The 12,843-nt window shown below is 47.1% G+C and overlaps 42 non-coding genes across 42 annotated transcripts; 15 read left to right on the forward strand and 27 right to left on the reverse strand.

Moving 5' to 3' along the window:
* Positions 1-51: 51 nt before the first annotated feature.
* Positions 52-123, forward strand: trnad-guc (transfer RNA aspartic acid (anticodon GUC)). The gene has a single exon. It is a non-coding gene; the product is annotated as a tRNA-Asp (tRNA).
* Positions 124-250: 127 nt separating this feature from the next.
* Positions 251-323, reverse strand: trnav-cac (transfer RNA valine (anticodon CAC)). The gene has a single exon. It is a non-coding gene; the product is annotated as a tRNA-Val (tRNA).
* Positions 324-707: 384 nt separating this feature from the next.
* On the reverse strand, positions 708-780 carry trnav-cac (transfer RNA valine (anticodon CAC)). Its single transcript has one exon. It is a non-coding gene; the product is annotated as a tRNA-Val (tRNA).
* A 184-nt stretch (positions 781-964) lies between these two features.
* Positions 965-1,036, forward strand: trnad-guc (transfer RNA aspartic acid (anticodon GUC)). Its single transcript has one exon. It is a non-coding gene; the product is annotated as a tRNA-Asp (tRNA).
* A 127-nt stretch (positions 1,037-1,163) lies between these two features.
* On the reverse strand, positions 1,164-1,236 carry trnav-cac (transfer RNA valine (anticodon CAC)). Its single transcript has one exon. It is a non-coding gene; the product is annotated as a tRNA-Val (tRNA).
* A 383-nt stretch (positions 1,237-1,619) lies between these two features.
* On the reverse strand, positions 1,620-1,692 carry trnav-cac (transfer RNA valine (anticodon CAC)). Its single transcript has one exon. It is a non-coding gene; the product is annotated as a tRNA-Val (tRNA).
* Positions 1,693-1,876: 184 nt separating this feature from the next.
* On the forward strand, positions 1,877-1,948 carry trnad-guc (transfer RNA aspartic acid (anticodon GUC)). Its single transcript has one exon. It is a non-coding gene; the product is annotated as a tRNA-Asp (tRNA).
* Positions 1,949-2,076: 128 nt separating this feature from the next.
* Positions 2,077-2,149, reverse strand: trnav-cac (transfer RNA valine (anticodon CAC)). Its single transcript has one exon. It is a non-coding gene; the product is annotated as a tRNA-Val (tRNA).
* Positions 2,150-2,532: 383 nt separating this feature from the next.
* Positions 2,533-2,605, reverse strand: trnav-aac (transfer RNA valine (anticodon AAC)). Its single transcript has one exon. It is a non-coding gene; the product is annotated as a tRNA-Val (tRNA).
* Positions 2,606-2,989: 384 nt separating this feature from the next.
* On the reverse strand, positions 2,990-3,061 carry trnav-cac (transfer RNA valine (anticodon CAC)). Its single transcript has one exon. It is a non-coding gene; the product is annotated as a tRNA-Val (tRNA).
* A 185-nt stretch (positions 3,062-3,246) lies between these two features.
* Positions 3,247-3,318, forward strand: trnad-guc (transfer RNA aspartic acid (anticodon GUC)). Its single transcript has one exon. It is a non-coding gene; the product is annotated as a tRNA-Asp (tRNA).
* A 128-nt stretch (positions 3,319-3,446) lies between these two features.
* On the reverse strand, positions 3,447-3,519 carry trnav-aac (transfer RNA valine (anticodon AAC)). The gene has a single exon. It is a non-coding gene; the product is annotated as a tRNA-Val (tRNA).
* Positions 3,520-3,703: 184 nt separating this feature from the next.
* trnad-guc (transfer RNA aspartic acid (anticodon GUC)) lies at positions 3,704-3,775 on the forward strand. Its single transcript has one exon. It is a non-coding gene; the product is annotated as a tRNA-Asp (tRNA).
* A 128-nt stretch (positions 3,776-3,903) lies between these two features.
* trnav-cac (transfer RNA valine (anticodon CAC)) lies at positions 3,904-3,976 on the reverse strand. The gene has a single exon. It is a non-coding gene; the product is annotated as a tRNA-Val (tRNA).
* Positions 3,977-4,160: 184 nt separating this feature from the next.
* trnad-guc (transfer RNA aspartic acid (anticodon GUC)) lies at positions 4,161-4,232 on the forward strand. Its single transcript has one exon. It is a non-coding gene; the product is annotated as a tRNA-Asp (tRNA).
* Positions 4,233-4,359: 127 nt separating this feature from the next.
* Positions 4,360-4,432, reverse strand: trnav-cac (transfer RNA valine (anticodon CAC)). Its single transcript has one exon. It is a non-coding gene; the product is annotated as a tRNA-Val (tRNA).
* Positions 4,433-4,616: 184 nt separating this feature from the next.
* trnad-guc (transfer RNA aspartic acid (anticodon GUC)) lies at positions 4,617-4,688 on the forward strand. Its single transcript has one exon. It is a non-coding gene; the product is annotated as a tRNA-Asp (tRNA).
* A 127-nt stretch (positions 4,689-4,815) lies between these two features.
* Positions 4,816-4,888, reverse strand: trnav-cac (transfer RNA valine (anticodon CAC)). The gene has a single exon. It is a non-coding gene; the product is annotated as a tRNA-Val (tRNA).
* Positions 4,889-5,072: 184 nt separating this feature from the next.
* trnad-guc (transfer RNA aspartic acid (anticodon GUC)) lies at positions 5,073-5,144 on the forward strand. Its single transcript has one exon. It is a non-coding gene; the product is annotated as a tRNA-Asp (tRNA).
* Positions 5,145-5,272: 128 nt separating this feature from the next.
* On the reverse strand, positions 5,273-5,345 carry trnav-cac (transfer RNA valine (anticodon CAC)). Its single transcript has one exon. It is a non-coding gene; the product is annotated as a tRNA-Val (tRNA).
* Positions 5,346-5,729: 384 nt separating this feature from the next.
* Positions 5,730-5,802, reverse strand: trnav-aac (transfer RNA valine (anticodon AAC)). Its single transcript has one exon. It is a non-coding gene; the product is annotated as a tRNA-Val (tRNA).
* A 184-nt stretch (positions 5,803-5,986) lies between these two features.
* trnad-guc (transfer RNA aspartic acid (anticodon GUC)) lies at positions 5,987-6,058 on the forward strand. Its single transcript has one exon. It is a non-coding gene; the product is annotated as a tRNA-Asp (tRNA).
* A 127-nt stretch (positions 6,059-6,185) lies between these two features.
* Positions 6,186-6,258, reverse strand: trnav-cac (transfer RNA valine (anticodon CAC)). Its single transcript has one exon. It is a non-coding gene; the product is annotated as a tRNA-Val (tRNA).
* Positions 6,259-6,442: 184 nt separating this feature from the next.
* trnad-guc (transfer RNA aspartic acid (anticodon GUC)) lies at positions 6,443-6,514 on the forward strand. The gene has a single exon. It is a non-coding gene; the product is annotated as a tRNA-Asp (tRNA).
* A 128-nt stretch (positions 6,515-6,642) lies between these two features.
* On the reverse strand, positions 6,643-6,715 carry trnav-cac (transfer RNA valine (anticodon CAC)). The gene has a single exon. It is a non-coding gene; the product is annotated as a tRNA-Val (tRNA).
* Positions 6,716-7,099: 384 nt separating this feature from the next.
* trnav-cac (transfer RNA valine (anticodon CAC)) lies at positions 7,100-7,172 on the reverse strand. Its single transcript has one exon. It is a non-coding gene; the product is annotated as a tRNA-Val (tRNA).
* A 384-nt stretch (positions 7,173-7,556) lies between these two features.
* Positions 7,557-7,629, reverse strand: trnav-cac (transfer RNA valine (anticodon CAC)). Its single transcript has one exon. It is a non-coding gene; the product is annotated as a tRNA-Val (tRNA).
* Positions 7,630-7,813: 184 nt separating this feature from the next.
* Positions 7,814-7,885, forward strand: trnad-guc (transfer RNA aspartic acid (anticodon GUC)). Its single transcript has one exon. It is a non-coding gene; the product is annotated as a tRNA-Asp (tRNA).
* A 127-nt stretch (positions 7,886-8,012) lies between these two features.
* On the reverse strand, positions 8,013-8,085 carry trnav-cac (transfer RNA valine (anticodon CAC)). The gene has a single exon. It is a non-coding gene; the product is annotated as a tRNA-Val (tRNA).
* A 384-nt stretch (positions 8,086-8,469) lies between these two features.
* trnav-cac (transfer RNA valine (anticodon CAC)) lies at positions 8,470-8,542 on the reverse strand. The gene has a single exon. It is a non-coding gene; the product is annotated as a tRNA-Val (tRNA).
* A 184-nt stretch (positions 8,543-8,726) lies between these two features.
* Positions 8,727-8,798, forward strand: trnad-guc (transfer RNA aspartic acid (anticodon GUC)). Its single transcript has one exon. It is a non-coding gene; the product is annotated as a tRNA-Asp (tRNA).
* Positions 8,799-8,926: 128 nt separating this feature from the next.
* On the reverse strand, positions 8,927-8,999 carry trnav-uac (transfer RNA valine (anticodon UAC)). The gene has a single exon. It is a non-coding gene; the product is annotated as a tRNA-Val (tRNA).
* A 383-nt stretch (positions 9,000-9,382) lies between these two features.
* Positions 9,383-9,455, reverse strand: trnav-cac (transfer RNA valine (anticodon CAC)). Its single transcript has one exon. It is a non-coding gene; the product is annotated as a tRNA-Val (tRNA).
* Positions 9,456-9,838: 383 nt separating this feature from the next.
* Positions 9,839-9,911, reverse strand: trnav-cac (transfer RNA valine (anticodon CAC)). Its single transcript has one exon. It is a non-coding gene; the product is annotated as a tRNA-Val (tRNA).
* Positions 9,912-10,095: 184 nt separating this feature from the next.
* Positions 10,096-10,167, forward strand: trnad-guc (transfer RNA aspartic acid (anticodon GUC)). Its single transcript has one exon. It is a non-coding gene; the product is annotated as a tRNA-Asp (tRNA).
* Positions 10,168-10,295: 128 nt separating this feature from the next.
* trnav-cac (transfer RNA valine (anticodon CAC)) lies at positions 10,296-10,368 on the reverse strand. Its single transcript has one exon. It is a non-coding gene; the product is annotated as a tRNA-Val (tRNA).
* Positions 10,369-10,751: 383 nt separating this feature from the next.
* trnav-cac (transfer RNA valine (anticodon CAC)) lies at positions 10,752-10,824 on the reverse strand. The gene has a single exon. It is a non-coding gene; the product is annotated as a tRNA-Val (tRNA).
* A 384-nt stretch (positions 10,825-11,208) lies between these two features.
* trnav-aac (transfer RNA valine (anticodon AAC)) lies at positions 11,209-11,281 on the reverse strand. The gene has a single exon. It is a non-coding gene; the product is annotated as a tRNA-Val (tRNA).
* Positions 11,282-11,465: 184 nt separating this feature from the next.
* Positions 11,466-11,537, forward strand: trnad-guc (transfer RNA aspartic acid (anticodon GUC)). Its single transcript has one exon. It is a non-coding gene; the product is annotated as a tRNA-Asp (tRNA).
* Positions 11,538-11,665: 128 nt separating this feature from the next.
* Positions 11,666-11,738, reverse strand: trnav-cac (transfer RNA valine (anticodon CAC)). Its single transcript has one exon. It is a non-coding gene; the product is annotated as a tRNA-Val (tRNA).
* Positions 11,739-12,122: 384 nt separating this feature from the next.
* Positions 12,123-12,195, reverse strand: trnav-aac (transfer RNA valine (anticodon AAC)). Its single transcript has one exon. It is a non-coding gene; the product is annotated as a tRNA-Val (tRNA).
* A 184-nt stretch (positions 12,196-12,379) lies between these two features.
* On the forward strand, positions 12,380-12,451 carry trnad-guc (transfer RNA aspartic acid (anticodon GUC)). Its single transcript has one exon. It is a non-coding gene; the product is annotated as a tRNA-Asp (tRNA).
* The last annotated feature ends 392 nt before the right edge of the window (positions 12,452-12,843 follow it).

The following is a 12,843-nucleotide window of genomic DNA, read 5'->3' on the forward strand; positions in this document are numbered from 1 at the left end:
GTAGGTTCAGGTATCCCACCTTGTTCGAGTATAGAGCCAACACTGCACAAGTCCTCGTTAGTATAGTGGACAGTATCTCCGCCTGTCACGCGGAAGACCGGGGTTCGATTCCCCGACGGGGAGTTGTGTGATGTTTTTTTGCTGCCAACCACCTTTTTTTGGTTCCTCGCCAGGTGACGGTAATTGGAAAGAAGAGACGTGAGTGAAATTGATTGGATTTGATCAAACAAGCTTGTGTGAGAAAAAAAGTTGTTTCTGCCCGGTTTCAAACCGGGGACCTTTCACGTGTGAGGCGAACGTGATAACCACTACACTACAGAAATTGCGGTGGGTGTGACTATTCCTGGGAGACACACAGAAATAGCACAAAAGTCTGAAATGGAGCCATTACCATTTCCCAATACATGTGAAGAAAAGTCGCATCTCCATGTCTTTATTATGGATGGTCTTGACCTGGTAGGTTCAGGTTTCCCACTTTCTTCGAGTGCACGGCTAACACTGCACAAGTCCTCGTTAGTATAGTGGACAGTATCTCCGCCTGTCACGCGGAAGACTGGGGTTCGATTCCCCGACGGGGAGTGGTGTGATGTTTTTTTGCTGCCAACCACCTTTTTTTGGTTCCTCGCCAGGTGACGATAATTGGAAAGGAGAGACTTCAGTGGCGTTGATTGCATTTTAATCAAACAAGTGTGTGAGAGACAAAAAGTTGTTTCTGCCCGGTTTCGAACCGGGGACCTTTCGCGTGTGAGGCGAACGTGATAACCACTACACTACAGAAACTGCGCTGGCAGTGGGAATTCCAGGGAGACACACAGGAATAGCACAAAAGTCTGAAATGGAGCCATTACCACTTGCCAATACATGTGAAGAAAAGTCGCATCTTCGTGTCTTTATTATGGATGGTCTTGACCTGGTAGGTTCAGGTTTCCCACTTTGTTCGAGTGCACGGCCAACACTGCACAAGTCCTCGTTAGTATAGTGGACAGTATCTCCGCCTGTCACGCGGAAGACCGGGGTTCGATTCCCCGACGGGGAGTGGTGTGATGTTTTTTTGCTTCCAACCACGTTTTTTTGGTTCCTCGCCAGGTGGTGGTAATTAGAAAGAAGAGACTTCAGTGACATTTATTGCATTTGATCAAACAAGCTTGTGAGAGACCAAAAGTTGTTTCTGCCCGGTTTCGAACTGGGGACCTTTCGCGTGTGAGGCGAACGTGATAACCACTACACTACAGAAACTGCGCTGGCAGTGGTAATTCCAGGGAGACACACAGGAATAGCACAAAAGTCTGAAATGGAGCCATTACCACTTGCCAATACATGTGAAGAAAAGTCGCATCTCCGTGTCTTTATTATTGATGGTCTTGACATGGTAGGTTCAGGTATCCCACCTTGTTCGAGTATAGAGCCAACACTGCACAAGTCCTCGTTAGTATAGTGGACAGTATCTCTGCCTGTCACGCGGAAGACCGGGGTTCGATTCCCCGACGGGGAGTGGTGTGATGTTTTTTTGCTGCCAACCACCTTTTTTTGTTTCCTCGCCAGGTGACAGTAATTGGAAAGAAGAGACGTGAGTGAAATTGATTGGATTTGATCAAACAAGCTTGTGTGAGACAAAAAGTTGTTTCTGCCCAGTTTCGAACCGGGGACCTTTCGCGTGTGAGGCGAACGTGATAACCACTACACTACAGAAACTGCGCTGGGTCTGACTATTCCAGGGAGACACACAAGAATAGCACAAAAGTCTGAAATGGAGCCATTACCATTTCCCAATACATGTGAAGAAAATTTGCATCTCCATGTCTTTATTATGGATGGTCTTGACCTGGTAGGTTCAGGTTTCCCACTTTGTTCGAGTGCACGGCTAACACTGCACAAGTCCTCGTTAGTATAGTGGACAGTATCTCCGCCTGTCACGCGGAAGACCGGGGTTCGATTCCCCGACGGGGAGTGGTGTGATGTTTTTTTGCTGCCAACCACCTTTTTTTGGTTCCTCGCCAGGTGACGGTAATTGGAAAGGAGAGACTTCAGTGACGTTGATTGCATTTTAATCAAACAAGTGTGTGAGAGACAAAAAGTTGTTTCTGCCCGGTTTCGAACCGGGGACCTTTCGCGTGTGAGGCGAACGTGATAACCACTACACTACAGAAACTGCGCTGGCAGTGGGAATTCCAGGGAGACACACAGGAATAGCACAAAAGTCTGAAATGGAGCCATTACCACTTGCCAATACATGTGAAGAAAAGTCGCATCTCCGTGTCTTTATTATTGATGGTCTTGACATGGTAGGTTCAGGTATCCCACCTTGTTCGAGTATAGAGCCAACACTGCACAAGTCCTCGTTAGTATAGTGGACAGTATCTCCGCCTGTCACGTGGAAGACCAGGGTTCGATTCCCCGACGGGGAGTGGTGTGATGTTTTTTTGCTTCCAACCACGTTTTTTTGGTTCCTCGCCAGGTGGTGGTAATTAGAAAGAAGAGACTTCAGTGACATTTATTGCATTTGATCAAACAAGCTTGTGAGAGACCAAAAGTTGTTTCGGCCCGGTTTCGAACCGGGGACCTTTCGCGTGTTAGGCGAACATGATAACCACTACACTACAGAAACTGCGCTGGCAGTGGGAATTCCAGGGAGACACACAGGAATAGCACAAAAGTCTGAAATGGAGCCATTACCATTTCCCAATACATGTGAAGAAAAGTCGCATCTCCATGTCTTTATTATGGATGGTCTTGACCTGGTAGGTTCAGGTTTCCCACTTTGTTCGAGTGCACGGCTAACACTGCACAAGTCCTCGTTAGTATAGTGGACAGTATCTCCGCCTGTCACGCGGAAGACTGGGGTTTGATTCCCCGACGGGGAGTGGTGTGATATTTTCTTGCTTCCAACCACCTTTTTTTGGTTCCTCGGCAGGTGACGGTAATTAGAAAGAAGAGACTTCAGCGAAGTTGATTGCATTTTAATCAAACAAGTGTGTGAGAGACAAAAAGTTGTTTCTGCCTGGTTTCGAACCGGGGACCTTTCGCGTGTGAGGCGAACGTGATAACCACTACACTACTGAACCTGCGCTGGGTGTGACTATTCCTGGGAGACACACAAGAATAGCACAAAAGTCTGAAATGGAGCCATTACCATTTCCCAATACATGTGAAGAAAAGTTGCATCTCCATGTCTTTATTATGGATGGTCTTGACCTGGTAGGTTCAGGTTTCCCACTTTGTTCGAGTGCACGGCTAACACTGCACAAGTCCTCGTTAGTATAGTGGACAGTATCTCCGCCTGTCACGCGGAAGACCGGGGTTCGATTCCCCGACGGGGAGTGGTGTGATGTTTTTTTGCTGCCAACCACCTTTTTTTGGTTCCTCGCCAGGTGACGATAATTGGAAAGGAGAGACTTCAGTGACGTTGATTGCATTTTAATCAAACAAGTGTGTGAGAGACAAAAAGTTGTTTCTGCCCGGTTTCGAACCGGGGACCTTTCGCGTGTTAGGCGAACGTGATAACCACTACACTACAGAAACTGCGCTGGCAGTGGGAATTCCAGGGAGACACACAGGAATAGCACAAAAGTCTGAAATGGAGCCATTACCACTTGCCAATACATGTGAAGAAAAGTCGCATCTCCGTGTCTTTATTATGGATGGTCTTGACATGGTAGGTTCAGGTATCCCACCTTGTTCGAGTATAGAGCCAACACTGCACAAGTCCTCGTTAGTATAGTGGACAGTATCTCCGCCTGTCACGCGGAAGACCGGGGTTCGATTCCCTGACGGGGAGTGGTGTGATATTTTCTTGCTTCCAACCACCTTTTTTTGGTTCCTCGGCAGGTGACGGTAATTAGAAAGAAGAGACTTCAGCGAAGTTGATTGCATTTTAATCAAACAAGTGTGTGAGAGACAAAAAGTTGTTTCTGCCCGGTTTCGAACCGGGGACCTTTCGCGTGTGAGGCGAACGTGATAACCACTACACTACAGAAACTGCGCTGGCAGTGGGAATTCCAGGGAGACACACAGGAATAGCACAAAAGTCTGAAATGGAGCCATTACCACTTGCCAATACATGTGAAGAAAAGTCGCATCTCCGTGTCTTTATTATTGATGGTCTTGACATGGTAGGTTCAGGTATCCCACCTTGTTCGAGTATAGAGCCAACACTGCACAAGTCCTCGTTAGTATAGTGGACAGTATCTCCGCCTGTCACGCGGAAGACCGGGGTTCGATTCCCCGACGGGGAGTTGTGTGATGTTTTTTTGCTGCCAACCACCTTTTTTTGGTTCCTCGCCAGGTGACGGTAATTGGAAAGAAGAGACGTGAGTGAAATTGATTGGATTTGATCAAACAAGCTTGTGTGAGACAAAAAGTTGTTTCTGCCCGGTTTCGAACCGGGGACCTTTCGCGTGTGAGGCGAACGTGATAACCACTACACTACAGAAACTGCGGTGGCAGTGGGAATTCCAGGGAGACACACAGGAATAGCACAAAAGTCTGAAATGGAGCCATTACCACTTGCCAATACATGTGAAGAAAAGTCGCATCTCCGTGTCTTTATTATGGATGGTCTTGAGATGGTAGGTTCAGGTATCCCACCTTGTTCGAGTATAGAGCCAGCACTGCACAAGTCCTCGTTAGTATAGTGGACAGTATCTCCGCCTGTCACGCGGAAGACCGGGGTTCGATTCCCCGACGGGGAGTTGTGTGATGTTTTTTTGCTGCCAACCACCTTTTTTTGGTTCTTCGCCAGGTGACGGTAATTGGAAAGAAGAGACGTGAGTGAAATTGATTGGATTTGATCAAACAAGCTTGTGTGAGACAAAAAGTTGTTTCTGCCCGGTTTCGAACCGGGGACCTTTCGCGTGTGAGGCGAACGTGATAACCACTACACTACAGAAACTGCGGTGGGTGTGACTATTCCTGGGAGACACACAAGAATAGCACAAAAGTCTGAAATGGAGCCATTACCATTTCCCAATACATGTGAAGAAAAGTCGCATCTCCATGTCTTTATTATGGATGGTCTTGACCTGGTAGGTTCAGGTATCCCACCTTGTTCGAGTGCAGGGCTAGCACTGCACAAGTCCTCGTTAGTATAGTGGACAGTATCTCCGCCTGTCACGCGGAAGACCGGGGTTCGATTCCCCGACGGGGAGTGGTGTGATGTTTTTTTGCTTCCAACCACCTTTTTTTGGTTCCTCGCCAGGTGACGGTAATTGGAAAGGAGAGACTTCAGTGACGTTGATTGCATTTTAATCAAACAAGTGTGTGAGAGACAAAAAGTTGTTTCTGCCCAGTTTCGAACCGGGGACCTTTCGCGTGTGAGGCGAACGTGATAACCACTACACTACAGAAACTGCGCTGGGTGTGACTATTCCTGGGAGACACACAAGAATAGCAGAAAAGTCTGAAATGGAGCCATTACCATTTCCCAATACATGTGAAGAAAAGTCGCATCTCCATGTCTTTATTATGGATGGTCTTGACCTGGTAGGTTCAGGTTTCCCACTTTGTTCGAGTGCACGGCTAACACTGCACAAGTCCTCGTTAGTGTAGTGGACAGTATCTCCGCCTGTCACGCGGAAGACCGGGGTTCGATTCCCCGACGTGGAGTGGTGTGATGTTTTTTTGCTGCCAACCACCTTTTTTTGGTTCCTCGCCAGGTGACGGTAATTGGAAAGGAGAGACTTCAGTGACGTTGATTGCATTTTAATCAAACAAGTGTGTGAGAGACAAAAAGTTGTTTCTGCCCGTTTTCGAACCGGGGACCTTTCGTGTGTTAGGCGAACGTGATAACCACTACACTACAGAAACTGCGCTGGCAGTGGGAATTCCAGGGAAACACACAGAAATAGCACAAAAGTCTGAAATGGAGCCATTACCACTTGCCAATACATGTGAAGAAAAGTCGCATCTCCGTGTCTTTATTATTGATGGTCTTGACATGGTAGGTTCAGGTATCCCACCTTGTTCGAGTATAGAGCCAGCACTGCACAAGTCCTCGTTAGTATAGTGGACAGTATCTCCGCCTGTCACGCGGAAGACCGGGGTTCGATTCCCCGACGGGGAGTTGTGTGATGTTTTTTTGCTTCCAACCACCTTTTTTTGGTTCCTCGCCAGGTGACGGTAATTGGAAAGAAGAGACGTGAGTGAAATTGATTGGATTTGATCAAACAAGCTTGTGTGAGACAAAAAGTTGTTTCTGCCCGGTTTCGAACCGGGGACCTTTCGCGTGTGAGGCGAACGTGATAACCACTACACTACAGAAACTGCGGTGGGTGTGACTATTCCTGGGAGACACACAAGAATAGCACAAAAGTCTGAAATGGAGCCATTACCATTTCCCAATACATGTGAAGAAAAGTCGCATCTCCATGTCTTTATTATGGATGGTCTTGACCTGGTAGGTTCAGGTTTACCACCTTGTTCGAGTGCAGGGCTAGCACTGCACAAGTCCTCGTTAGTATAGTGGACAGTATCTCCGCCTGTCACGCGGAAGACCGGGGTTCGATTCCCCGACGGGGAGTGGTGTGATGTTTTTTTGCTTCCAACCACCTTTTTTTGGTTCCTCGCCAGGTGACGGTAATTGGAAAGGAGAGACTTCAGTGACGTTGATTGCATTTTAATCAAACAAGTGTGTGAGAGACAAAAAGTTGTTTCTGCCCGGTTTCGAACCGGGGACCTTTCGCGTGTGAGGCGAACGTGATAACCACTACACTACAGAAACTGCGCTGGGTGTGACTATTCCTGGGAGACACACAAGAATAGCAGAAAAGTCTGAAATGGAGCCATTACCATTTCCCAATACGTGTGAAGAAAAGTTGCATCTCCATGTCTTTATTATGGATGGTCTTGACCTGGTAGGTTCAGGTTTCCCACTTTGTTCGAGTGCACGGCTAACACTGCACAAGTCCTCGTTAGTGTAGTGGACAGTATCTCCGCCTGTCACGCGGAACACCGGGGTTCGATTCCCCGACGTGGAGTGGTGTGATGTTTTTTTGCTGCCAACCACCTTTTTTTGGTTCCTCGCCAGGTGACGGTAATTGGAAAGGAGAGACTTCAGTGACGTTGATTGCATTTTAATCAAACAAGTGCGTGAGAGACAAAAAGTTGTTTCTGCCCGGTTTCGAACCGGGGACCTTTCGCGTGTGAGGCGAACGTGATAACCACTACACTACAGAAACTGCGCTGGCAGTGGGAATTCCAGGGAGACACACAGGAATAGCACAAAAGTCTGAAATGGAGCCATTACCACTTGCCAATACATGTGAAGAAAAGTCGCATCTCCGTGTCTTTATTATGGATGGTCTTGACCTGGTAGGTTCAGGTATCCCACCTTGTTCGAGTATAGAGCCAACACTGCACAAGTCCTCGTTAGTATAGTGGACAGTATCTCTGCCTGTCACGCGGAAGACCGAGGTTCGATTCCCCGACGGGGAGTGGTGTGATGTTTTTTTGCTGCCAACCACCTTTTTTTGGTTCCTCGGCAGGTGACGGTAATTAGAAAGAAGAGACTTCAGCGAAGTTGATTGCATTTTAATCAAACAAGTGTGTGAGAGACAAAAAGTTGTTTCTGCCCGGTTTCGAACCGGGGACCTTTCGCGTGTGAGGCGAACGTGATAACCACTACACTACAGAAACTGCACTGGGTGTCACTATTCCTGGGAGACACACAGAAATAGCACAAAAGTCTGAAATGGAGCCATTACCACTTGCCAATACATGTGAAGAAAAGTCGCATCTCCGTGTCTTTATTATGGATGGTCTTGAGATGGTAGGTTCAGGTATCCCACCTTGTTCGAGTATAGAGCCAACACTGCACAAGTCCTCGTTAGTATAGTGGACAGTATCTCCGCCTGTCACGCGGAAGACCGGGGTTCGATTCCCCGACGGGGAGTGGTGTGATGTTTTTTTGCTGCCAACCACCTTTTTTTGGTTCCTCGGCAGGTGACGGTAATTAGAAAGAAGAGACGTGAGTGAAATTGATTGGATTTGATCAAACAAGCTTGTGTGAGACAAAAAGTTGTTTCTGCCCGGTTTCGAACCGGGGACCTTTCGCGTGTGAGGCGAACGTGATAACCACTACACTACAGAAACTGCGCTGGGTGTCACTATTCCTGGGAGACACACAGAAATAGCACAAAAGTCTGAAATGGAGCCATTACCACTTGCCAATGCATGTGAAGAAAAGTCACATCTCCATGTCTTTATTATGGATGGTCTTGACCTGGTAGGTTCAGGTATCCCACCTTGTTCGAGTATAGAGCCAACACTGCACAAGTCCTCGTTAGTATAGTGGACAGTATCTCTGCCTGTCACGCGGAAGACCGAGGTTCGATTCCCCGACGGGGAGTGGTGTGATGTTTTTTTGCTGCCAACCACCTTTTTTTGGTTCCTCGGCAGGTGACGGTAATTAGAAAGAAGAGACTTCAGCGAAGTTGATTGCATTTTAATCAAACAAGTGTGTGAGAGACAAAAAGTTGTTTCTGCCCGGTTTCGAACCGGGGACCTTTCGCGTGTGAGGCGAACGTGATAACCACTACACTACAGAAACTGCGCTGGGTGTCACTATTCCTGGGAGACACACAGAAATAGCACAAAAGTCTGAAATGGAGCCATTACCACTTGCCAATGCATGTGAAGAAAAGTCACATCTCCATGTCTTTATTATGGATGGTCTTGACCTGGTAGGTTCAGGTATCCCACCTTGTTCGAGTGCAGGGCTAGCACTGCACAAGTCCTCGTTAGTATAGTGGACAGTATCTCCGCCTGTCACGCGGAAGACCGGGGTTCGATTCCCTGACGGGGAGTGGTGTGATGTTTTTTTGCTGCCAACCACCTTTTTTTGGTTCCTCGCCAGGTGACGGTAATTGGAAAGGAGAGACTTCAGTGACGTTGATTGCATTTTAATCAAACAAGTGTGTAAGAGACAAAAAGTTGTTTCTGCCCGGTTTCGAACCGGGGACCTTTCGCGTGTAAGGCGAACGTGATAACCACTACACTACAGAAACTGCGCTGGCAGTGAGAATTCCAGGGAGACACACAGAAATAGCACAAAAGTCTGAAATGGAGCCATTACCACTTGCCAATGCATGTGAAGAAACGTCACATCTCCATGTCTTTATTATGGATGGTCTTGACCTGGTAGGTTCAGGTATCCCACCTTGTTCGAGTGCAGGGCTAGCGCTGCACAAGTCCTCGTTAGTATAGTGGAAAGTATCTCCGCCTGTCACGTGGAAGACCGGGGTTCGATTCCCCGACGGGGAGTGGTGTCATGTTTTCTTGCTTCCAACCACCTTTTTTTGGTTCCTCGCCAGGTGGCGGTAATTCCAAAGAAGAGACTTCAGTGACATTGATTGCATTTGATCAAACAAGCTTGTGAGAGACCAAAAGTTGTTTCTGCCCGGTTTCGAACCGGGGACCTTTCGCGTGTGAGGCGAACGTGATAACCACTACACTACAGAAACTGCGCTGGCAGTGGGAATTCCAGGGAGACACACAGGAATAGCACAAAAGTCTGAAATGGAGCCATTACCACTTGCCAATACATGTGAAGAAAAGTCGCATCTCCGTGTCTTTATTATGGATGGTCTTGACATGGTAGGTTCAGGTATCCCACCTTGTTCGAGTATAGAGCCAACACTGCACAAGTCCTCGTTAGTATAGTGGACAGTATCTCCGCCTGTCACGCGGAAGACCGGGGTTCGATTCCCAGACGGGGAGTGGTGTGATGTTTTTTTGCTGCCAACCACCTTTTTTTGGTTCCTCGCCAGGTGACGGTAATTGGAAAGAAGAGACATGAGTGAAATTGATTGGATTTGATCAAACAAGCTTGTGTGAGACAAAAAGTTGTTTCTGCCCGGTTTCGAACCGGGGACCTTTCGCGTGTGAGGCGAACGTGATAACCACTACACTACAGAAACTGCGGTGGGTGTGACTATTCCTGGGAGACACACAAGAATAGCACAAAAGTCTGAAATGGAGCCATTACCATTTCCCAATACATGTGAAGAAAAGTCGCATCTCCATGTCTTTATTATGGATGGTCTTGACCTGGTAGGTTCAGGTATTCCACCTTGTTCGAGTGCAGGGCTAGCACTGCACAAGTCCTCGTTAGTATAGTGGACAGTATCTCCGCCTGTCACGCGGAAGACCGGGGTTCGATTCCCCGACGGGGAGTGGTGTGATGTTTTTTTGCTGCCAACCACCTTTTTTTGGTTCCTCGCCAGGTGACGGTAATTGGAAAGGAGAGACTTCAGTGACGTTGATTGCATTTTAATCAAACAAGTGTGTGAGAGACAAAAAGTTGTTTCTGCCCGGTTTCGAACCGGGGACCTTTCGCGTGTGAGGCGAACGTGATAACCACTACACTACAGAAACTGCGCTGGGTGTCACTATTCCTGGGAGACACACAGGAATAGCACAAAAGTCTGAAATGGAGCCATTACCACTTGCCAATACATGTGAAGAAAAGTCGCATCTCCGTGTCTTTATTATGGATGGTCTTGACATGGTAGGTTCAGGTATCCCACTTTGTTCGAGTATAGAGCCAACACTGCACAAGTCCTCGTTAGTATAGTGGACAGTATCTCCGCCTGTCACGCGGAAGACTGGGGTTCGATTCCCAGACGGGGAGTGGTGTGATGTTTTTTTGCTGCCAACCACCTTTTTTTGGTTCCTCGCCAGGTGACGGTAATTGGAAAGAAGAGACGTGAGTGAAATTGATTGGATTTGATCAAACAAGCTTGTGTGAGACAAAAAGTTGTTTCTGCCCGGTTTCGAACCGGGGACCTTTCGCGTGTGAGGCGAACGTGATAACCACTACACTACAGAAACTGCGGTGGGTGTGACTATTCCTGGGAGACACACAAGAATAGCACAAAAGTCTGAAATGGAGCCATTACCATTTCCCAATACATGTGAAGAAATGTCGCATCTCCATGTCTTTATTATGGATGGTCTTGACCTGGTAGGTTCAGGTATCCCACCTTGTTCGAGTGCAGGGCTAGCACTGCACAAGTCCTCGTTAGTATAGTGGACTGTATCTCCGCCTGTCACGCGGAAGACCGGGGTTCGATTCCCAGACGGGGAGTGGTGTGATGTTTTTTTGCTGCCAACCACCTTTTTTTGGTTCCTCGCCAGGTGACGGTAATTGGAAAGAAGAGACGTGAGTGAAATTGATTGGATTTGATCAAACAAGCTTGTGTGAGACAAAAAGGTTGTTTCTGCCCGGTTTCGAACCGGGGACCTTTCGCGTGTTAGGCGAACGTGATAACCACTACACTACAGAAACTGCGCTGGGTGTCACTATTCCTGGGAGACACACAGGAATAGCACAAAAGTCTGAAATGGAGCCATTACCATTTCCCAATACATGTGAAGAAAAGTCGCATCTCCATGTCTTTATTATGGATGGTCTTGACCTGGTAGGTTCAGGTTTACCACTTTGTTCGAGTGCACGGCTAACACTGCACAAGTCCTCGTTAGTATAGTGGACAGTATCTCCGCCTGTCACGCGGAAGACCGGGGTTCGATTCCCCGACGGGGAGTGGTGTGATATTTTCTTGCTTCCAACCACCTTTTTTTGGTTCCTCGGCAGGTGACGGTAATTAGAAAGAAGAGACTTCAGCGAAGTTGATTGCATTTTAATCAAACAAGTGTGTGAGAGACAAAAAGTTGTTTCTGCCCGGTTTCGAACCGGGGACCTTTCGCGTGTGAGGCGAACGTGATAACCACTACACTACAGAAACTGCGCTGGGTGTCACTATTCCTGGGAGACACACAGGAATAGCACAAAAGTCTGAAATGGAGCCATTACCATTTCCCAATACATGTGAAGAAAAGTCGCATCTCCATGTCTTTATTATGGATGGTCTTGACCTGGTAGGTTCAGGTATCCCACCTTGTTCGAGTGCAGGGCTAGCACTGCACAAGTCCTCGTTAGTATAGTGGACAGTATCTCCGCCTGTCACGCGGAAGACCGGGGTTCGATTCCCAGACGGGGAGTGGTGTGATGTTTTTTTGCTTCCAACCACCTTTTTTTGGTTCCTCGGCAGGTGACGGTAATTGGAAAGGAGAGACTTCAGTGACGTTGATTGCGTTTTAATCAAACAAGCTTGTGAGAGACCAAAAGTTGTTTCTGCCCGGTTTCGAACCGGGGACCTTTCGCGTGTTAGGCGAACGTGATAACCACTACACTACAGAAACTGCGCTGGCAGTGGGAATTCCAGGGAGACACACAGGAATAGCACAAAAGTCTGAAATGGAGCCATTACCACTTGCCAATACATGTGAAGAAAAGTCGCATCTCCGTGTCTTTATTATTGATGGTCTTGACATGGTAGGTTCAGGTATCCCACCTTGTTCGAGTATAGAGCCAACACTGCACAAGTCCTCGTTAGTATAGTGGACAGTATCTCCGCCTGTCACGCGGAAGACCGGGGTTCGATTCCCCGACGGGGAGTGGTGTCATGTTTTTCTTTTTGCCAACCACCTTTCTCAGCCACATAACTATGCCATTAACCTTGCTCTTTTCTACTGTTTTGTATATTGCCATATTTTACACGCAGCCTATTTTTGATTAATGTCTTGAATGGTAGTTTACTTCCTTGATATTCACTTTACATAAAATTTAATAAGTACATTATATAATATAGGGAATTATATTTAATTATCAAATTTCTCTCTCTTCCAATTTATCTCAACAAACAGTACTTCAAAGATACAAGGAAGTCTTACAGCATACATTTATTTTAAAACCTGGTGTTACTTATAATTTCTCGTTGTTTTCATTTCAGTGTAGAATATTGAATTTTTAAAATAACCTTATCACCTTTTTTTTTGCTTGTTCCTTTC

This window comes from Nelusetta ayraudi, unplaced genomic scaffold (genome assembly GCF_046127955.1).
Source record: "Nelusetta ayraudi isolate G7.1 ecotype Tasmania unplaced genomic scaffold, CSIRO-AGI_Nayr_v1 ptg000170l, whole genome shotgun sequence".
In the NCBI taxonomy this organism is placed as follows: Eukaryota; Metazoa; Chordata; class Actinopteri; order Tetraodontiformes; family Monacanthidae; genus Nelusetta; species Nelusetta ayraudi.